The 24240-nt window shown below is 37.9% G+C and overlaps 1 long non-coding RNA gene and 1 pseudogene across 1 annotated transcript; both read right to left on the reverse strand.

Annotated features, from left to right (window-relative positions):
• Positions 1-274: 274 nt before the first annotated feature.
• Positions 275-23637, reverse strand: LOC113346371 (annotated as a pseudogene).
• On the reverse strand, positions 18195-18929 carry LOC113346264. Its single transcript, XR_003358459.1, has 3 exons — positions 18783-18929; positions 18575-18657; positions 18195-18342 (listed from the first exon to the last, which is right to left on the reverse strand). It is a non-coding gene; the product is annotated as an uncharacterized LOC113346264 (long non-coding RNA).
• Positions 23638-24240: the final 603 nt, after the last annotated feature.

Here is a 24240-nt window from a genome sequence, read left to right on the forward strand (position 1 = left end):
CCAAAATTCCTCGTTTATTTTCACATAAAGCCATTTATTTTATCTACTAGTTAATAAACATAAAATAAGTATGCGACATAACTGTACTATGTAGAGCTTTATGATAGGAAAGCTGACACGTTTTACATCTTTACCAAAACCTACAAGTTACAACCCAAATACGAAATTAATTACTCAAAAAAAAAAAATCAAACACAAATAAAAAGAATTAGCCACTCTTATGTCTGGCTATAGTCCAAGACTCCAAATCTAGTTGCATCATTAGGTGTATAAACTAAACGGACGATGTTGTTGCTTTTAAAAGGTCATGGTGCCTGAGAAGTGCCTCGGGAGATGGCTCACGCCCCCGGAACAGAACAAAAACCTATAAGAAACGAATGACGAGAATTACTGATTTGCAAAATTAATGCATAAGGATAATAACTTTTTTTTTGAGAACAAATGTGAAATGTACAAGCAGAGCCGATCCTGTGCGTTTTAGGGCCTGGTGCGAACTTAACCGCAGGGACTTTTTACGTTCAAAATTTTTTTTCTCCCCGACAATTTCGAATAGCAATGAGAATACGAAACTAAGATGATTCATATACATATATAGCTAGGATAAGCATAACAAGTTCTTTACGGTTATAAGCATTGATTTTGTACATATTGTCTAGTTCAACACAAAAATAGGGTCCAAAAAAAGATTCATATACTAAGATGATTCATATACATATTTTTGTAAATGACTTCAACTTCTCCCATCTGTGAGTTAGTTAACCAAAATCTATGTACCTGAAAGATATATAAAGACTAAAGTTGTTAGCAAACCAAAATTACAAATGGAAGACTTTAAAAAATTAATATCAAATTCGAATATGACGTGCATATATACCATTCAGAAGATCATCAACGAAAATTTACTTCACTAAAGAAGAGTGGTTGATTAGCCTTATGAATCGATTTGTTATCCCAAATAGAAGATAATATAAAACTAGGGTAGTTTGGTTCTGTTCGAGAGAAATTGGGAATTCTAAAGAAATTTTCCCCTAACAGATGATAGAAGACGTGGAAGAAATAGTTAAGGCAAGAATAGAAAAAAGACGTGGGCCTTGGCTAATAGGGAAATAAGTTATAACTTGGGCTTAGTTTTGTGCATGAAAAAAGGCCTGGGCCTGAGATGGGCCTGGTGCGTCGCACCTCCTGCACCCCCTCTGGCCCGGCTCTGTGTACAAGGATCTAGCATCACATGATTTGCAAAATCGATGCATTATACTAAGGATGATAAAGAGTACCACATACAAAAAATAAATTAGGAAAAACTGCCTTAGACACATATATTAGTATTTTATACCTAAACCACAAACTAACCTAAAGTGGCGGGATTCCACCTCCAAGAGCAAGAACCGTGTCACGGAACTTGTGACCAATCTCTTTGACAGCCTGTTGCAAGACTTTTTATCAAAAAAACTTTTACTTCTTAGTTGATGAATTTCCTCCTTTTATCAAAAAAAGAAAAATAAATGAAGTAACATTAATGTTCATACATGCCACTGATAAAAACTCTACCGCAATTACCTTTTCATTGTCCAACCCAGCATTCTCAAATGCTGAGAAAGCATCAGCCGATAATACCTCAGCCCACTGTCAATTTTGATCAATACAAGTAAGTTTAAGAATGTAATGGAAGGTGTAAAAATTTATCTTACATTTTTATATCATATTTCCAATCTACAAATGCTTAATGCATCCAGAAAACTACCCTCCGCATCAACCATATGGATCACCATTGAACCATACAGATGCAATGTTAAAAAAAAAAATTGACCGAAACTGGTATGAGAAACTTATTGAATATAAAGGAGGGAGACATCGTGTCAAAACCTCCGTGGCACATAATAAAAGAACAATTCTTTTTAATATAAGAAGAATAATGCTATGCTTCGGGAAAAAAATAGTGCTTGGCAAAAAACTCAACCATGGGGCATGAGAGTTCCTCTACATATATCTTGATATTCTTTTGGGTTTACGCGTTTTATTTTGTTTAATTTCAAGGTTTTAAATGCAATCATTGTTTTATTTTGGCACCTAGTGCACCCATCCTCATGGAAGCTATCTTCATAATTACTTCCCGGCATATATGTCTAACGGGCTGGCAACCAACCTAGTGCACATAAGATGACATATAAAGTTATTTTTCGGGCTTTAACATGGGACGGGTGCATATGGTGCACACGAAACGGGTGCCACAATTGTAATGACAAAGAAGTATATATTTCAGCTCATCAGAGCCAAAGGTAACCCTAATCCAGATAACATATTGATTTCTCAGATAACCATGAGCTTAGATTGTGAAAGAATGACAAGAATGAGTTGAGCAGAACAAAAACAAAAGTTACTAGATAACTGTAGTATCCTGCTACATATCCATCATCTCCACCTGACTTTTCCAAAAATAAAATACTTAGTATCAGCGTTTAATACAATGCAACTAAGGAAATGAACTCAAATGAGTTAACTTCTGAACCTGCAAAAATATGATCGAAAGCACAAAGGAACCTGTCCTCTGGAAGTGGTGTTATAACTTGAGTTTTCTCTCTCACTCTGTGATAAACATCAAAGATGGATACTGAACCACCAGGAATGTACTTCGCATGCAGCTCCAGATCAGCACTTGCATATAGTATCTGCGAACAACAAAAATCACGTAAAAAGAATTACACCTTTCTCTATACCTGATTGTCATATGTAAGATAATATAATATGAGCATTCTTTCCTTAAACTATGGGGCAATTTTACAGTTTTACCACCAACAAGCTTTAAAGAAAACTTCTTGAAAAGAAATTGAAAGAAACTTCTAAGGCCGTGGAAAATAAGAAATGGAAGCAGTCAAGGTAAGGTACCTAAGGGTCTATATAACATAGTTCCAAAACTCTAAACTGTGTAAACAACTAAACCAATAGTATAACAAAGACCTCATCTGCGCCAGAGAAGATCTAGGCCACTGATAGGTGTCTAAAACACCTAATGTACTATGTAGTAGTTATGCTTTCTTTGCTATTTTTTCTTGTGAATTTTGTATTTTACGTTTGTTTTGAGTGTTTTAAGTATTTTGGAGTCGCACGGAGGAAAAGAATAAGAAATCACCCAATTTGAGCAAAAAGGGCAAAAATATCATTTCAGGGGCGAACACTATCTGGAGTCCCGTCAATATTAAGGGGCCGCTGCTACCTGAAGCTGTTGTTATCCGAAAATGAAATCGAGAGACTCAAGGATTCAGAAGGAGATTTATGGAAGATTGAGATGGGAAAGAATAAGAACTTGCTCGATCTGTGAAGGATGATAACATAGTGAAGACTGGGTCATAAAGGAATTGGAAGATGGATTTTTTAATGAAACTGATTTGGGTTTGGTGGTGTTGTTTCTAAGATGGGTTTGAATCTGATGAAGCTACAATAGATGAAGAAAGAGATGGATTTGGTTCTGTCAAAGAAGGGGGTTCTGAAATTGGATTAGGGTTATGAATTAATAAAGAAGAACAACTAGTTGTTGCCATGGATTAGAAGGGTTTTTGGTTGAATCTGTGATGGCCAAGATGACAAGAAATTGAAGGGGTTTCTGTGAATTTGTGAGATTGTGAAGCAGTTATGAAGAAATAAAGAAAATGGGTTCTGGTGGCTAATTGCTGTGAATTGAAGAGAGGGGTGTTTGAGAACAAGGATTGAAACACATAGGGAAGAATTGATCTCATTCTTAAGCTGTTATGACATACAAGGAAAGAGGAGGACATGGTGGATGAGTGCAGGTGAATGATGGTGGTCTAAGGCTGTTGTTGATGAAGGTTGTTACTGCAAATGAAGTTACAATAGATGTATGCTAGGTTCCTTAACAGGATAAGACCAAAAAAATAAGCCTGAAATTGGCCTGGAAATACACCTGAAACAGAGAAACTCTGTCGGATTTTCTACCCTGACGTGTCGACTCGGTGCCGGCGATGACCGTTCCAGACGAGTTCGATGACCGATCCATCCATGTGACTCAGTAATTCAGCCGATTAAGACCGAGTCAGAGCAGCTGATTCAGTAGCTGACTATCCTACCTTGACCCAAATGACTAACGGGCTGACCTTCTTGACCGTTTAGTTTAACAAAACAGTGACGGAATATTCCTCATGCAGTGAAAAATCTCAGGTTACCGGCGGCGACTTTTCAGACCGGATTCCGGTGATCCCGAGAACTTTTCAGGCAACCCAAATTTACAGATTTTTGTGTGGATTCTTCTCATGGGTGTGAATACTTAGATTTAGAAGATGGATGGAAACTTGGAAGATTTGGAGAATTGGACTTAAAATTGGAAGCTTCAAATTGGGAAAGTGGTGTTATTATGGAATGAGGATTCTTTTCCTACAAGATTTGGAGAGCATTGAAGCCTATAAATAGATAAGTCCTCTACTACTTTTGACACCTCTACACACACAACACTTGTGTTTTTGCTTGCTTTCAAAAATTCTTCTTTTAATTATTTATGTGAACTTTAAAATTCTCCCTTTAATTATTTGTGTGAATTTCAAAAAACATGAGTAGCTAATTTTCTTATTGATTGAGGATGAATTCCTAGTTCTTAACATATTTTGAGTTTTGTTTTTAAATCTACTTTGAAGTTTTTTACATGATTATCATTTGTTTTTACTAATAGGAATGTTTGTACATTCATGGTTGATTGATAGATTGTTTAGGTGGCCAACTAAATTGATTTGTTAATTGATCTAAAGCTAGTAAAAGTTAGGGGATAAGTAATCGTTTCTTGACTCTTTACACAAGTAGCAAACACGAGACCTGGCGAAGGGATTCCGTGGAGCAATTATGTGTGGAAACAACGTTAGCAAGTAGACCTTGAGCTAAGAGTCTAACTACTAATATCAACCTAATAAATTCATAAATTTTAATGCGTTTAACTAAATTACATCTTGAGTGATCTACTACTAGGTGATTTGGTGAATAGAGTCCGGTAGTCGAGAACTTCCATATTCGGTGATACTAGGGATTTAGGGGTTTAGCACTGAGCTAGCTGCTTTACCTACGGTTGGTGATAATCTGTGACTAATAAAAAGTGGAAAAGAACATAACTTGATTTATTGTTTTGCAACGAAGAAAGATTCTTTGATCTAATCTCTCTTATTGATTTCAACTTAAACTTTTAATTGCTTTATTTACTTTCTTTTGTTTTTAAAATCTAAACCCAATCCCCCCTTTTTGTGACAACTAAACAACTAAACCTCTTGCTCCTCGTGGGAACGAACTTGACTACACTATATTAATTGTTAATTAGGTGGAAAAATATTAATTAATTTGTTGTGGTTACGACACGCATCAGATTTTGGCGTCGTTGCTGGGGAGCAGCGGACGATTTTAGTTGTTTTATTTTTCTTTTTGCTTTATTATTGCTTTGTTAGATTTTATATCGTATCTAACTTATTTTTCGAGAATCTTGTTTCAGGTACTATATCTTTGGTGAATGCTTAAAGAGGGCAGACTGAGTCCAATTGGTATACGTCTTCGATCCGGCACTCAACTAAAGGACCTCTTTCGAGCGGTTAACACTCCGCTTCCTCCTTCTTCATCTAGTGAGTTCGAAGATTCCAATATAGACGAAGAAGAAATGGTTGATCGTACACTCAAGGATCTAGCTTCTCACAAGCTCAATACACAACAATGGTGTATCCAAACTAACTCAACCTTCGAGATCAAGCCGGGGTTGATTAGAGAGTTACCAAAGTTTCATATCATGGTGAATGAAGATCCAGACAAACATATTATGGACTTCTATACCATAGTCATGGCCATGCTTCCACCGGAAACTAATGCGGATGGAGCAATGTTGAAAGCTTTCCCGTTCTCTTTGGCGGGAAATGCTAAGGAATGGTTGTATTATTTGCCTTCTGGAAGTATCACCACATGGAATGGGATGACGAAACTTTTCCTCGAGAGATATTTTCCTGCATCAAAATCTACTCAAATTCGCTAGGAGATTTGTGGGATGAAGCAAAATGTGGGAGAGTCATTGTATGAAGTTGGGAACGATACAAGAAATTGGTGGCAAGCTGTCCATACCATCAATTCAGTGACGTCATGATACTCCAATACTTCTACGAAGCTCTCCACCCAAGTGATAGATCTCATCTTGACGCTGCAGGTGGTGGTGCATTAATGAACAATACGTTGACCCAAGCTAGAGAGTTGATTGAAAGTATGGCTGCCAACTCGTAACAATTCTACACAAGAAAAGAACCAATGGTTAGGCAAGTGCATGAAGTTAGTGATTCATAATCATACCTTGAACAAAGGATGGGGAGCATAGAAAGGGTAATGCAACGAATGGCCGCGGTAATTATTCCGGATGATGAGACCGAACAAGTAAATGCTTTATATCCAAATCAAAGGCCAAGGTATGATCCATACTCCAATACTTACAATCCCGGTTGGAAGGATCACCCTAACTTTAGTTATGCCAACAAGCAAGCGGCGGCTCCTAATCCATATGTGCAACAAGGTGGTTTCCAACAATCACGCTTCCAACCTCAACAATTCCAACCACAACAAGTCAAGGAGCGTGATTCTTCGAGTGATGACAAGCTCAATGCGTTAATGCAAGGCATGCAAGGTCTTACTATGTTTACAACAAAGCCAACAAAAGAATGAATCGGCCATTAAGGCTTTGGAAACCCAAATGGGACAATTGGCAACCGATGTGCATCTATTGAAATCTCAAGCATCCACAAAGCTTCCTTCACAACCATTTGTGAATCCAAGAGAGAATGTTAATGCGGTTACGTTAAGAAGTGGGAGACAAGTGGAGAGTCCAAGTCATCATGAAGCTAGTGAAGAGGTAGTCAAAGACAAGGAGGAAGTCGCACCAAAGGAGAATTCAACACCACCAACCAATCCAAGGAACCGGTTCCTAGTTTCACTACTCCACCTCCTTTTCCTAGTCGCTTTGCTAAGTCCAAGAAAGAAGCTCAAGACAAGGCACTCATGGATATCTTCAAGAAGATAGAAATCAACATCCCATTCATCGAGGCCATCAAGACAATGCCAAGGTATGCTAAGTTCATGAAGGAATTATGCACAAAGAAGGATAGGTTGCTTGATAATGAAATTACTAAAGTTGGCGAGAGTGCGTCGGCTATGCTATTGAAGAAGATGCCTACAAAGTGCACGGATCCCGGTGGTTTCACGGTGCCAATTACTATTGGTAAAAAGGTTTGAACATGCTTTACTTGACTTGGGAGCTTCCATAAGTGTAATGTCGGCCGATATATATGACACCTTGAATCTTGGACCTTTGAAAGAGACAAGAGTTATTATCCAATTAGCAAACAAGTCTAACATATATCCTAAGGGACTTGTAGAAGACGTGCTAGTGCAAGTGAATGAGCTAATTTTTCCGGTTGATTTCTTCGTGGTGGATATGGACAACAATGAGAATCGGTCATCTACTTCTTTACTTCTTGGGAGGCCATTTATGAAGACCGCAAAGACGAAGATTGACGTTGACAAGGGTACACTTACTATGGAATTCGATAAGGAGATAATACACTTCAACATATTTGAAGCCATGCGCTACCCAAGTGATGTGCATTCCGCTTACTCCATTGATGTGGTTAGTTCGTTAGCGCAACAAATGGTGGAATTGAGTCAAAAGGACGAACTTGAGGTGGTGTTGCAAAAGAGCATTGAATTGGACGTCCACGGCTTGTCTAATTTGGATGTTGAAATCTCCAAGGAATTGGTGGAGATGTGTGGTGCCTTGACGGCATTGCAAGAAGCTAAAAAGGGTAATGTTTCATATATTTCTTTACCCATGGATGATGAATTACTTGTACCATCTATTGTGAAGGCGCCTAAGCTAGAATTGAAGCCACTTCCGGAACATTTGAAGTATGCTTTCTTGGGAGATGAAGATGAGCTTCCGGTGATTATTGTAAAGAACCTCACACCGGTACAAGAAGACCGTTTGCTTAGATTTTGAAAGAGCACAAAACGGCTATTGGGTGGACAATTGCGGACATCAAAGGCATTAGTCCATCCGTGTGCATGCATAGAATTCTAATGGAAGAGAACGTGAAGCCGGTACGTGATGCTCAACGTAGGCTTAATCCTCCCATGATGGAGGTTGTGAAGAAAGAGATACTCAAATTGCTAAGTGTGGGGGTGATCTACCCAATATCCGATAGCAAATGGGTTAGTCCGGTACAAGTGGTACCAAAGAAGTCCGGTGTTACGGTTGTTAGAAATCAAGACGATGAACTTGTTCCTACAAGAGTTCAAACCGGTTGGAGAGTGTGCATTGATATAGAAAGCTTAATTCCGCAACTCGAAAGGATCACTTTCCTTTACCTTTCATTGATCAAATGTTGGAGCGGTTAGCGGGGCTTCTCATTATTGTTTCTTGGACGGTTATTCGGGATACAACCAAATTGTTATTGCACCGGAGGACCAAGAGAAGACCACTTTCACTTGTCCGTTTGGAACGTTTGCATATAGACGGATGTCGTTTGGTCTTTGCAATGCACCGGCTACTTTCCTAAGATGCATGGTTAGTATATTCTCGGACTATGTGGAGCGCATCATCGAGGTATTTATGGATGATTTTAGTGTTTATGGCAATTCTTTTGATAGTTGTTTAGACAACCTTGAACTAGTTCTTAAACGATGCATAGACACAGACCTCGTCCTTAATTGGGACAAATGTCACTTATGGTAAACCATGTCATAGTACTTGGTCACATCTTGTCCTCTCGAGGGCTCGAATTGGACCAGTCAAAGATAGATTTAATAAGGAACTTACAATATCCCACTTCGGTGAGGGAAATCCGTTCATTTCTTGGCCATGCAGGTTTCTATAGGCAGTTTATCAAGGATTTATCCAAAATCTCCATGCCGATGTGCAAGTTATTAAAAAAGGAGGTACCTTTTGACTTCAACAAGGAATGCAAGGATGCCTTTGACAAATTGAAGGCAATGTTGACAAGTGCGCCAATTATCAAATCACCAGATTGGAATCTTCCATTTGAATTAATGCGTGATGCTAGTGATTATGTGGTTGGAGCCGTTTTGGGTCAAAGAGTGGACAAATTGTCCCATGTTATCTATTATGCATCGAGGACCCTTAATGATGCACAAATCAACTATTCTACCACATAGAAGGAGTTATTGGCTATAGTTTTTGCATTGGAAAAGTTTCGATCATACTTGGTGGGCACAAAGGTTATTGTATATTCCGATCATGTCGCACTTAAATACTTAATAAAGAAGAAAGAAGCTAAGCCAAGGCTAATCCGATGGATCCTATTGCTACAAGAGTTCGACATAGAAATTCGAGACAAGAAAGGTGTGGAGAATACCGTTGTGGATCATCTCAGTAGACTTGTTATGTCTCAAGAAGAACTTCCATTACAAGACCGCTTTCCGGACGAACAACTTTTCTCCTTGGAAAATTCTACACCTTGGTACGCGGATATAGTGAATTACTTGGTGACAAGGAAGGTACCTAATACAATGTCTAACTTCCAAAAGATGAAACTTAAGAAGATAGCCAAGCAATATGTGTGGGATGAACCATACTTATGGAAATATGGCGTGGATCAAATGATACGAAGGTGCGTGCCTAATTCCGAATTTCAATCTATTCTCTCTTTTTGTCACACTCTTGCTTGTGGTGGCCATTTTGGTTCTAAACGTACCGCTCTCAAAGTTCTCGAGAGTGGATTTTATTGGCCCACCTTGTTTGAAGATGCACATGTTTTTTGTAAATCGTGTGATAGATGTCAAAGAAAGGGCAATTTAGGTGCTCGAAATCAAATGTCACTCACACCAATCCTCACCGTTGAGATTTTTGATGTTGTGGGGAATCGATTTTATGGGCCCTTTTGTCAATTCAAATGGAAATTTTTATATACTTCTTGCGATGGATTATGTTTCAAAATGGGTGGAAGCTAGAGCCACCAAAACTAATGATTCTCAAGTTGTTTGTGATTTTGTAAGAGAAAACATATTCACTAGGCATGGTACACTAAGAGTGGTGATAAGCGATGGAGGCTCACATTTCAAGAAGGCTTTCCACGCTCTCCTCAAGAAGTACAACATTACACACAATATATGTACGCCTTATCATCCACAAACTAGTGGACAAGCGGAAATTTCAAATCGGGAAATCAAGTCCATTCTTGAGAAGACGGTGAATACTACAAGGAAAGATTGGAGCTTTAAGCTTAATGATGCACTTTGGGCATATAGAACGGCGTACAAGACACCAATTGGAATTCTCCATATCGGTTGGTTTATGGTAAAGCTTGTCATCTTCCGGTTGAACTTGAACATAAGGCTTATTGGGCGATAAAGAAGTGCATCATGGAATATGACGAAGCGGGGAAGCAAAGAAATTAACAACTACATGAGCTAGAGAAGATACGTAATGATGCTTACGAGAGTGCCCGGATTTACAAGGAAAAGATCAAGCTTTTTCATGACAAGATGATTTCTCGGAAAAGCTTCGAAGTGGGACAAAAATTCTTTTTATATCATTCTCGCCTTAAACTATTTCCTGGAAAGTTAATGACCCGTTGGATTGGACCATATGTTGTTACTAATGTTTTTCCTTACGGTGCAGTTGAAATTACTAGTCTTAGAGACAATTCGGTTTCCAAGGTCAACGACCATAGATTGAAGCCATACTACGAGAACATCGTATATGTGAATGTGGATGAACTTTCAATTTGAGGATTCACTCCCTCTGGAGGAGTAATGTGGAGCAAGAGCTAAGTCGGGCCGTCGACTTTAAAACAAGCGCTTAATTGGAGGCAACCCATAGGTTTTGTATTTCTTATCCTTATCCTTATCCTTTTGCTTTTTATTTTCTTTTTGTTTCGTTTATTTATTTTTCTTGTTCCATATCATACTAGGATTTCCCACCTTGACTTTACTTGGACGATTCAATTATATTTAGGACAATGTAAGTTTTAAGTGTGGGGGAGTGGTAAAGCATTTATTTAAACAAAAAAGAAATTTTTGCATAAAACTTCCAACTTTTAGAGATTTTAGAGTCACTAGCATACTTCTAGGTATATTTACATAGAGAATTATGACCGACATAATTGAACTTGGAAGTGTTAGGGAACTACGTTCGGATTTCTTGCTTGTTAGAGTGTTAAATAATGTATTTAATCATGCCGGTGATGCATATTAGGAGCAGGTAGACATGTATTATTAGAGTTGCTGATCAATCATTAGTGGAGACTACCCTATTTATATCATGCGAGGCACTGACCAGATTTCTTTATAAATAACTAAGAGCTTTCTTTTGAGTGTGTGTCACCGTACGTTAATTCCGGGTAGAATGGTGAGCTACCCAACCTCCCACCAATAGAAGCACTACTCTTTGATCTCTTGAGTGCTAATTTTGTCAATCATGAGGGTGACGTCTATGGATGAAAGCCTCCTTCTTATAGTTTGATTTGCAGTTAGCACCATTCTCTCTCTCGACAACAACGGATCCATAGAAACACCATCATCATCAACAAGGGAGCGACATCAAAATCTACAAAGAAAGTTGAAAAAGTTCAAGGTTTACAAGCAACGGAACAAGAAAAGAGAAAATTTCAAATCCAAGTAAAGCAACTAGACAATGAGCGGTTTTTACATATACATGTTGAAGACTTATTTACAAGAGCAAAGAAAATCAAAAGGTGAGAATTATTGAAGTTTATGATTTCGAGACGATACAAGTTGTGAAGAATCAAGCGGTAAAATGTTTTTCCCACGGCTATGGTTTGTTTTTATTTTCACTTTGTTCTGTATTTTATTTCTCTTATCTCTAAAAAAAAAGGTAAAAAAAAAATGATGACAAGAGATATTTTTGTTTTTATCTTTTATTTAAAAAGCAGTGGGGAAGGAAAAATCTATAAGGAAGTTTCAAGCGACAAGGATTTAAAGTAAAGAGTTACAAATTGTCAAGGAATTACGAAGTTCGAGAGTTTATCATAAATAGTTGAAGCCGAAGACGAAGACCAAAAAGATGAAGACGAGAAGCGAAGACGTTTCTATTGGATGATGTGAGAGTGGTGTTAGCATAATTGGCAATCGGATGTGAAGGTAAGTAAGTAATCTCATCCTCAATAATAATGGTTGATTTCCTTTCTTAGAGATCGTCAGAAAAATGGTTTTTCAAAATGTTAAAAGATGTGGGTTTTTAAAATATTTCGGAAGTTATCCTTCCCACCATTCAACGTGTTGCAGGAATTCTCTCTTCATTCCTACGTGCACACATGTGAGAACCGTTAAAGTACGTCTTTTGAGTGCAATTTCATAAAACCCTTTTTGGTGAGGCAGAAGTCGAGGCGAAATGCTTACTGATCGCTTCTCAAACACGCATTCTCTCATATGGTGTGGTTATTTCTCACTCAACATTTAAGAATGAGGATATGCTCTTTGGTATTTCTAACTTCTTATTACTAGCATGCAAAAACTCTATGTCCTCATAACTCTTTGGATGCTTGGGACGCTGTAACGCTTTGAAGTTGTAAGTTTTAGTTTGATTTGCTCGAGGACTAGCAAAGTTTAAGTGTGGGGGAATTTGAAAGGTGTCTAAAATGCCTAATTTACTATGTAGTAGTTATGCTTTCTTTGCTATTTTTTCTTGTGAATTTTGTATTTTACGTTTGTTTTGAGTGTTTAAGGTATTTTGGAGTCGCACGGAGGAAAAGAAGAAGAAATCACCAAATTTGAGCAAAAAGGGCAAAAATGTCATTTCAGGGGCGAACACTATCTGGAGTCCAGTCAATATTAAGGGGCAACTCTTTTGGAGGAGCACTATAGACAGGCCAGCTGAGGTTAAGGGGGATGTTAGCTGGGTGGATGTTCTACAGTTGGGTGTCTAAATCCAGACCCACCTCTAATACCCTAACCCTAAGTCGAGAAGGCATTTCTTTTCCCAAATCATTAGTATCTGAAATTGAGAAACAAAAGCAGCTGTGCTGCTGTTGTCCGAGATATTGGAAGGGAAATCAAATAACAGAGAGCTGAGATTTTTGGTGGAACGAAACAGGGAGAAATTAGAGATTGAGAAGGAACTGCGGCCGCTGCTACCTGAAGCTGTTGTTATCCGAAAGTGAAATCGAGAGATTCAGGGATTCAGAAGGAGATTTATGGAAGATTGAGATGGGAAAGAAAAAGAACTTGCTCGATCTGTGAAGGATGATAACGTACTGAAGAACTGGGTCATAAAGGAATTGGAAGATAGATTTGTTAATAAAACTGATTTGGGTTTGGTGGTGCTGTTGCTAAGATGGGTTTGAATCTGATGAAGCTACAACAGATGAAGAAATAGATGGATTTGGTTCTGTCAAAGAAGGGGGTTCTGAAATTGGATTGGGGTTCTGAATTAATGAAGAAGAACAGCTAGTTGTTGCCATGGATTAGAAGGGTTTTTGGTTGAATCTGTGATGGCCAAGACGACAAGAAATTGAAGGGGTTTCTGTGAATTTGTAAGATTGTGAAGCAGTTATGAAGAAATAAAGAAAATGGGTTCTGGTGGCTAATTGTTATGAATTGAAGAGAGGGTTGTTTGAGAACAAGGATTGAAACACAGAGGGCAGAATTGATCTCATTCTTAAGCTGTTATGACATACAAGGAAAGAGGAGGACATGGTGGATGAGTGCAGGTGAATGATGGTGGTCTAAGGCTGCTGTTGATGAAGGTTGTTACTGCAAATGAAGTTACAATAGATGTATGCTAGGTTTCTTAACAGGAGAAGACCAAAAAAATAAGCCTGAAATTGGCCTGGAAATACACCTGAAACAGAGGAAACTCTGTCGGATTTTCTACCCTGACGAGTCGACTCGGTACCGACGGTGACCGTTCCAGACGAGTTCGATGACCGAGTCAGAGCAGCTGATTCAGTAGCTGACTATCCTACCTTGACTCAGATGACTAACGGGTTGACCTTCTTGACCGTTTAGTTTAACAGAACAGTGACGGAATATTCCTCCTACAGCGAAGAATCTCAGGTTGCCGGCGGTGACTTTTCAGGCCGCTTCCGGTGATCCCGAGAACTTTTCAGGCAACCCAAATTTACAGATTTTTGTGTGGATTCTTCTCATGGGTGTGAATACTTAGATTTGGAAGTTGGATGGAAACTTGGAAGATTTGGAGAATTGGACTTAAAATTGGAATTAGGTTCAAATTGGGAAAGTGGTGTTATTATGGAATGAGGATTCTTTTCCTACAAGATTTGGAGAGCATTGAAGCCTATAAATAGAGAAGTTCTCTACTACTTTTGACACCTCTACACACACAACACTTGTGTTTTTGGTTGCTTTCAAAAATTCTTCTTTTAATTATTTGTGTGAACTTTAAATATTATCCCTTTAATTATTTGTGTGAATTTCAAAAAACATGAGTAGCTAATTTTCTTATTGATTGAGGATGAATTCCTAGTTCTTAACATGTTTTGAGTTTTGTTTTTAAATCTACTTTGAAGTTTTTCACATGATTATCGTTTGTTTTTACTAATAGGAATGTTTATACATTCATGGTTAATTGATAGATTGTTTAGGTGGCCAACTAAATTGATTTGTTAATTGATCTAAAGCTAGTGAAAGTTAGGGGATAAGTAATCGTTTCTTAACTCTTTACAAAAGTAGCAAACACGAGACCTTGCGGAGAGATTCCGTGGAGCAATTGTGTGTGGAAACAACGTTAGCAAGTAGACCTTGAGCTAAGAGTCTAACTACTAATATCAACCTAATAAATTCATAAATCTTAATGCGTTTAACTAAATTACATCTTGAGTGAGCTACTACTAGGTGGTTTGGTGAATAGAATCCGGTAGTCGAGAACTTCCGTATCCGGTGATACTAGGGATTTAGGGGTTTAGCACTGAGCTAGCTTCTTTACCTACGATTGGTGATAATCTGTGACTAATAAAAAATGGAAAAGAACATAACTTGATTTATTGTTTTGCAACGAAGAAGGATTCCTTGATCTAATCTCTTTTATTGATTTCAACTTAAACTTTTAATTGCTTATTTACTTTCTTTTGTTTTTAAAACTAAAACCAATCCCCCCTTTTTGTGACAACTAAACAACTAAAACCTCTTGCTCCTCGTGGATACGAACTTGACTACACTATATTACTTGCTAATTAGGTGGAAAAATATTAATTAATTTGTTGTGGTTACGACACGCATGAGCCACTAGAAAAGTATGCCTCAAAAATTATTCAGCACCAACTAACCTAGCGAAGGTTTAGTGACCCTGCACGGAATGTCCTTGCTGCAAGGAGTTTCAAATAAACTTCATCTAGGAACGCCTCCCCAGTCTCATAATGTTTCGCAATGCTCAACAGAGTATTCCTGTAGCACTAGGTAAAGGAAATCGTAAAGAACGATATGGCAGATCACCAGCAGACCCACTTGAAGGAAATAGAAGAAAAAAACTGCAATAGATCATGAAAACGTAGCTGTCATCCCTAATCAGTAAGGTAGTACATATGGTTTATATTTCGTCTCCCTACATTAGAAATGAAGTAATGCTCATTGTAACTAAGCCATTAACTGTAATATCATAAATATCACAGTGGTTAGTGAGAATGACTTCAAGGATTTACTATCACCTCTGGTAACACCAATTCTCCATGAACTGAGACGGCAATTCAACAACATCCCATTGTATACCCCGCATACCAGAAACTGATACATGGGTCTCCATTTATAGACTTCCCAACCAAGCCTTTTCTTGAACTTGTTATTGGTGGATTTTTCTTCGACGGGAAGCCCTAATATCTGATATGCATCATCGGGTGTCAATGCCATCTCACCAAAAGGGAACAAAAATGTATGGGTTTCGCCGTAAAACCTCTCACTGAAACTTGATATTGAATCCTTGTCATATGCAATCACAGAGTTCACAACGGCAGTATACAAAGCACAGTTTTCAATAATCTCCTTGACTCTTCCACATTCATCCTTTATATCCCACAACGACATTTTCGCATAATAAGATTGCCTTCTGAAAAGACGTACAACATTTTTATGATCCTACAAAATAATAAATAAGTAAATATAAAAAAAAATTAAAGTTAAAATCAACAAATCAAATATTAAAGCGTAGTTGACATTTTTACAATTGTTTTGTAGATGGTACGAGCCCAGCTTCCTTTATATCCAAATAGAACTTCGCAGCCATCTCTAGGTTCTCCTCTCGCCTTACCACCACGAAGACGTTCTAGCATCAAATGTGTGCAGGGAATGTGTCTCGCGCTCTCTGCAACTGGCTTCCCATCCTTCCGTGTACGCGGTCTCACCTGCTCTTCCAATATCTCCTCATCATCACCATCAACATTCTTACCATCATTACCTTCATCATCCTCTTTCTCCTCCTCCTCATAATCATCATCACCACCAACACCCTTACCATCATTACCTTCATCATCCTCCTCCTCCTCCTCCTCATCATCATCATCACCACCACCACCAGCACCACATAGTCCAGAACTACCATTACCACCATCGTTATCATCGCCATGAATCTCTTCTTGTTCCATAATTTCTTCCTCATCGCTACCGGAAGCAGATACAACAGGGGTGGAAGAAGGTGACGAGTCCGACGAATCATTATGTGGGTCTCTTGGTTCGTTCATAGACAACGGTACCTCATCCGGTTTTCTTCCTCGGAATGGACCGGCATTTAAGTTTCTAGTGTGTCGGGGAGGTTTGGAAGGAGGAGTGGGCATGTGTTTCTTGTCTTTCTTTTTACTACATTGGTAACATACACAAAAAAGGAACAAATAAGTTCAGTATTTCATGCTATCAGAACAAGGGTCGTCACCCTTTTGTTTAAAACAAAAAAAAACGACTCTTATACCTAATAGGACGAGTCTAACTAATAATGTGACGACCCTATCAATTTTTTGGACAGTGAGTATTTTTGTTTCTGTACAAGGGTCGTCATTTGTTACTATATAGAGGTAACGACTCAAATCTAAACCAAAAGAATTCAATCACTACGCGCTTATATATAATGACGACCCTACCAATTTTTAAGACAGAGAGACTGTTCTTAGCATAATTAGGGTCGTCAAGGGATTCGGTTACAGAGTTAACGAGCCAAATCTAGGACAAAAATTTGTAGTAGAAGAATTAGGGTCGTTCCCTATAATATCATACAAATGAACGATTTTTCATAGAGTATACATGTAGATATAGGGTCGTTATGTTATAACATCATACAGAGTAACGAGCCAAATCTAGGGCAACAAATTTTAGTAGCATAATTAGGGTCGTTCACTAGAACATCATACAATTTAACGATTTTTCATAGAGTATACATGCAGAAATAGGGTCGTTATGTTATAAAATAATACAGAGTAACGACCTATTCACTGTAACTGAAAAAAATCGGTTCAGCAACTCAATTTCACAGTCAAAACTGAAGAAAATATCAAAACAGAAGTGGGTTTTGGTCACTTACTTTCTAATCGGCGCCATTTCTTCTTCTATTTCTTTCCGGCTTGATATTTGCTTGGTTTTGAGAATAATCTTCAATTTGGGTTTCTCTACCAACTTAGGGTTAGCAAACTTTCCTTTGTACTCATTGGTTCGAGCCATGTTTGTAGAAGAAGTTAATCGTCGATTAAAGTTTTTCGTATCGACGATTACGACGATGAATCGACGAAGAAAAAAAATTGGGTCGTCAATGGTGGAGAGATGAGAGAACTCGGTTATGGAAGGGAAGGGGAGGGGAATGGTTTTTGATTTTGTTTTAGAAACTGAATTGGGGGCCTTATGTTTATGTTAATAGGTTTTTAAGTAGTAAGGGTAAAACAGTATTTTCACCCTCTTTTTGGAACCCCTATAGTGTTTGGTGTGGGTATAAATTGGTCAGGACCCCTAATTATTTCTAGGAGCCCCCAATTAAACGAGGATGTATAAATGCATTCCCCAAAATTCCTCGTTTATTTTCACATAAAGCCATTTATTTTATCTACTAGTTAATAAACATAAAATAAGTACGCGACATAACTGTACTATGTAGAGCTTTATGATAGGAAAGCTGACACGTTTTATATCTTTACCAAAATCTACAAGTTACAACCCAAATACGAAATTAATTACTCAAAAAAAAAAAAATCAAACACAAATAAAAAGAATTAGCCACTCTTATGTCTGGCGATAGTCCAAGACTCCAAATCTAGTTGCATCATTAGGTGTATAAACTAAACGGACGATGTTGTTGTCTTTAAAAGGCCATGGTGCCTGAGAAAGTGCCTCGGGAGATGGTTCACGCCCCCGGGACCGAACAAAAACCTATAAGAAACGAATGACGAGAATTACTGATTTGCAAAATTGATGCATAAGGATAATCACTTCTTTTTTTTTTGAGAACAAATGTGAAATGTACAAGGAGATAGCATCACATGATTTGCAAAATCGATGCATTATACTAAGGATGATAAAGAGTACCACATACAAAAAAGAAATTAGGAAAAACTGCCTTAGACACATATATTAGTATTTTATACCCAAACCACAAACTAACCTGAAGTGGCGGGATTCCACCTCCTAGAACAAGAACCGTGTCACGGAACTTGTGACCAATCTCTTTGACAGCCTGTTGCAAGACTTTTCATCAAAAAAAACTTTTACTTCTTAGTTGATGAATTTCCTCCTTTTATCAAAAAAAGAAAAAGAAATGAAGTAACATTAATGTTCATTCATGCCATTGATAAAAACTCTACCGCAATTACCTTTTCATTGTCCATCCCAGCATTCTCAAATGCTGAGAAAGCATCAGCCGATAATACCTCAGCCCACTGTCAATTTTGATCAATACAAGTAAGTTTAAGAATGTAATGGAAGGTGTAAAAACTTATCTTACATTTTTATATCATATCTCCAATCTACGAATGCTTAATGCAGCCGGAAAACTACCCTCTGCATCAACCATATGGATCACCATTGAACCATACAGATGCAGTGTTAAAAAAGAATTTGGCCGAAACTGGTATGAGAAACTTATTGAATATAAAGGAGGGGGACATCGTGTCAAAACCTCCGTGGAACATAATAAAAGAACAATTCTTTTTAATAGAAGAAGAAAAATGCTATGCTTCGGAAAAAAAAGTGCTTGGCAAAAAACTCAACCATGGGGCATGAGAGTTCCTCTACATATATCTTGATATTCTTTTGGGTTTACGCGTTTTATTTTGTTTAATTTCTGGGTTTTAAATGCAATCATTGTTTTATTTTGGCACCTAGTGCACCCATCCTCATGGAAGCTATCTTCATAATTACTTCCCGGCATATATGTCTAACGGGTTGGCAACCAACCTAGTGCAGATAAGATGACATATAAAAGTTATTTTTCGGGCTTTAACATGGGACGGGTGCATATGGTGCACACGAAACGGGTGCCACAATTGTAATGACAAAGAAGTATATATTTCAGCTCATCAGAGCCAAAGGTATGCCTCAAAAATTATTCAGCACCAACTAACCTGGCGAAGGTTTAGTGACCCTGCACGGAATGTATGCCTCAAAAATTATTCAGCACCAACTAACTAGAAAAGTATGCCTCAAAAATTATTCAGCACCAACTAACCTGGCGAAGGTTTAGTGACCCTGCACGGAATGTCCTTGCTGCAAGGAGTTTCAAATAAACTTCATCTGGGAGCGCCTCCCCAGTCTCATAATGTTTCGCTATGCTCAACAGAGTATTCCTGTAGCACCAGGTAAAGGAAATCGTAAAGAACGATATGGAAGATCACCAGCAGACCCACTTGAATGAAATAGAAGAAAAAAACTGCAATAGATCATGAAAACGTAGCTGTCATCCCTAATCAGTAAGGTAGTACGTATGGTTTATATTTCGTCTCCCTAAATTAGAAATGAAGTAATGCTCATTGTAACTAAGCCATTAACTGTAATATCATAAATATCACAGTGGTTAGTGAGAATGACTTCAAGGATTTACCATCACCTCTGGTAACACCAATTCTCCATGAACTGAGACGGAAATTCAACAGCATCCCATTCTATACCCCGCATACCAGAAACCAGACTCTCGTCCTCTTTGGTGAGCATATGTCGGAGTGCATGGCCAAACTCATGAAAAACAGTCTGAACCTGCATTGATTGCAACCAAATAAGACGCATTCATATTATTATATAGCCCTGTATTCGTTATAAGGGTATATGCAAGAACAGATGCAGCTAAATAAAATAAATTGGCTGGATGGAGTTTACCTCACGGAATGTCATAAGGCTTGGTTTGTCCCCTACTGGTGGTGATTGATTACACACCACATATGCAACAGGCAATCTAGCGGAGGCACCATCAGTTGCGAGAGCACGACTTCGTGCAACAGCATCACCCACCCATGCCCCTCCCTGTTTTTCAGATGGACGAATATACGGATCGAAATAAAAGTGCGCAACAGAATTACCTAAGGAATCTTTGACCCGGTAAAATCTAACATCATTGTTCCAGACCTGGAAAAAGTAGACCATATATCAGTTAAAGTGGACAAATAACGCAAACAAAGAGGAAAGCAAACGAAACGTGGGAACAAGATATTACTGGAGCCAGGCCATCGGCTGCCTCAATATCAATTTCAAACAGTCTCTTTACCAGACCAAAGAGACCATCCATAACCTTTGGCAATGAAAAGTATGGGCGCAACTCTTCCTGTGTAAAGTAAAACAACAGATAATGTAAACACACCATATAAGAAATATAAGATTTGTTGGCATGAATGCAATACACTTTGATATCGATGTAAATTGTCACAGAAAGTCTGTATTGGATTAGAAGTACAAAACCACCATAATCACACTATTACAAGGGAGATATCAGTTTCATAATAAAAATTAAATGCAGATTTTCGGTGTTTCATTTGTGTTTATTCCTGCAATAGTATGAAAGCCAAAAAAGAGTACTGAGCTTCTAAATAAAATGGCTGGCATAACCCATTATAGGCTTACCTCATTTATGTCATACTTCCACTCGCGCAGTCTCTCAGCCCAAAAGTTAATATCCCAGTCACGCAAATCATTGGCTTCTACAGCACCCTGCTCTCCTGAGAATTTTTGAAGGTCCTCCAAATCTACAAGGAAAGAATATGTACACTTGGTTTAAAACCTTTGCCCACTTAACGAACACTTGCAGTCCCATCCTTTTACATAGATTCAAACAAAAAATATAGAATCTTAAACTAAGAAGAACGGGATACAGATGTTATGATACGTAGATAATTACAATCATTAACTGGATACAGCTTAATTATCATATATAGCTCCTAGCTAGCTACCACAAGAATAACTAGTAAAATGGAACTGCTGAATTTGAATTCACTCCAACTGCATACTTTCATAATGATTGGGTTACATAGTTTAATCCATTACTTAGGTAGTACTCTTCGACTGATACTAAATTTCACAGCACATAATTCAGGCCTTGAAACCCAACATGATTACCACAAAGGGAGCAATAGTCTCATGCAGTTGCCAAACCACGATACAACTTATAAAATCATATAAAATCCAGCAACCTACCATCCTCAATTTTGAAGAATTAGCAAGTGAAGTATGAATAGATGATGCTACCTTGTAGTGCTGCATTCCGTGAAGCAGTACGGATTTTTTATAGGAATTTCTCTGCTTTGTCAACAGTTGCCATTTTTATTGCCATGCTAACCTGAAGATAAAATGTGTTGGTTTATAACATTCTGATAATGAAGTGTCCTCAATAACGGATGACAAATCTTACCTCCCCATAGTTGTTGTAACCAAGAAGCTTAGCCTTCTCCAACCTAAGCTTCAGAATTTCGTCAATAATTGGGGAGTTGTCCGTCTCTCCAACAGAGGCACGAGTTATACGAGCACGATAGACTTCCTCACGCAAAGAACGACTCCGTGAGTGGTGCATAACAGATTGAAAACTTGGACGATCTAATGTTATCAGCCATGGACCATCTTCGGCAGTAGCTTTTTCATGCCCCTATTGAGAGAGAAATCCGGAAACTCAAAATAAGCTATAACAACTAAAAGGGAAGTCCATAAGAAAGTTAGCACTAAAACATAAGATACCTTGGTGGCTGCCATTTGTGCAGCTAGCGCAAGTGCCGAAGCAGGCAATCCATCAATATCTTTTTTATCCGTAATTAGCTTTTCAAAAGATTTAGTGGCATCCATAAGGTTCTCCGTAAACTTCTTGCTGAACTTCTCTAACTTCTGAAAAACCATTACAGTATTAACAACAGAAAATCACCGGCATGCAGTAAAACAAGTTATCAACACTAGCAACTCTCTTTAATATCTCACTAAACAAGTCCCCATGTACTGCAGGTGCATTCTTAGAATCTTAGTTGAATCAACAGGGATAGCAAAACCTTTTTGAGTTGAGATTAGAAGTTACAAGCAAGACATGAAAAGAAGGAATTAATAGAATACACCAATTACATGCATTAAAACAGACCTGTTGCACTTTATTGAACTGTTCCCTTTTATCATCTTCGAGCGACACACCATTGAGAACAGCCTGTTTTAGTTGGGCTGCGCAACAAATATAGAAGCTAAAAGTTTAGAGGACAAGTTATGCATGCAGCAGTATATCATGGAGTATTTATTAGTGTTGATGGAGCTGGGTAGATCATGAGTAACTCATAGGTATCCATACATTGTGGCTGAGAATCTCCGACAATCATCTCTATGTTTTAAAATTTCCAAACTCTTGCGTCGCCCATCTGTAAAAGGTTTCCTTATTTCCGCTATATTTTGTAAGAACAGTATACTAGATGCATTTTCAAGTAATGTTTGTTTCGCGAAGTTATACTTATTAGCAGAAAAACAGCGAAGATACTACACGTGTACCAACTATTTAACTGCCAAATTGAAAGCTATGAGTTTCGAACGGTGTGCATCAAAGATCCTACGCACATTATGAAGAAGTAGCTAAGGCTTCTGATGTTATCGATATATAGAGGTATATACATATTCACAATGATTACCTTGGACGATACGCTTACGAGAATCGCTAAAAGTATGCCAATCTGAGGACTCTTGGATGGCCTTGAATGCATTATAAACAGGTTTGCTTTGTCCCAGTCTAAGCTGAAAGTTGACTTTCTCTGGCTGCAAAACATAAGAGATACTGTTTCTTTTTGTTTTTTGTTCTGTTGTTGAAATAATTCATGTTGCATAAACTTGAAGAATCTTAACAAAATATTTATATATAGCACCTGAACTTCTTCGATAGCGGAACGAAGATCAGCAGAATCTTTAACACTCTCAAGATGGTGGATGATCCCCCAGACTAGTTGTAGCCGATCCAAAATCTTCTCCAACGGATCAACTAACTTAGGCCACGTTGGTTCTACTGATTTCTCTAATATAACCAAATCATTCTCCTACAATTTCCACCAATTAATTAATAAAAAAATCGTAAAGAAAAGAACATCAGAGTTAGTTACTTACTAGTTGTTTCAATAAAGTTTTAATTCCAGGCCGAACATGTTTGGCTTCAATAACATCAAAAGGAGGAAAAACAAAATCTTGCAACAAAGGATTATTTTGAAGTTCCAAACTTTCTTCTTCCGAAAACATTGCTGGAGGATTTTCAAAAGGGGAAACTGGGGGAGACCCAAAAAAAAAATATTCTCATTCTCAGGCCCATAAGTAATTTTGGGTACTGTGATACCCATAATTATTTCCGTGACACCCATAATTATATGAAATTATTAAAAATTTCTGCATGACGGATTATGCATCTGCATGACGGAGTTATGCATCAGGGGTATAATTGGCAAATCAACTTGGACATTACATATCTAAAAATCCGCACCTTAGAAATTTACAAATTTTATATGGTTGGAAATCTTTTAAAGAGAGATACGCAACGAGTACAAACAACAATATCAAATTTTTGTTTTTCATGAAAAAATCGGAGGTGATCATCGTTTTAGGCAAAATTTTCGAAAACTTGATACATAACCATTATGCAGCCACCAAAAAGGATGCATAACGCATTATGCAGACGCATAACGAATTATGCAACCATTTTCTCGACTACATAACAAATTATGCATCTGTATAACAAAGTTATGCATCTATAACAAGTCATGTACCCATTGTCTTCGCACCCTTCTTGAGTATAAAAAATTGATGCATAATGCAGTGTATATCCATATTTACGGATGCATATCATGT

This window comes from Papaver somniferum, unplaced genomic scaffold, assembly GCF_003573695.1.
Source record: "Papaver somniferum cultivar HN1 unplaced genomic scaffold, ASM357369v1 unplaced-scaffold_99, whole genome shotgun sequence".
In the NCBI taxonomy this organism is placed as follows: Eukaryota; Viridiplantae; Streptophyta; class Magnoliopsida; order Ranunculales; family Papaveraceae; genus Papaver; species Papaver somniferum.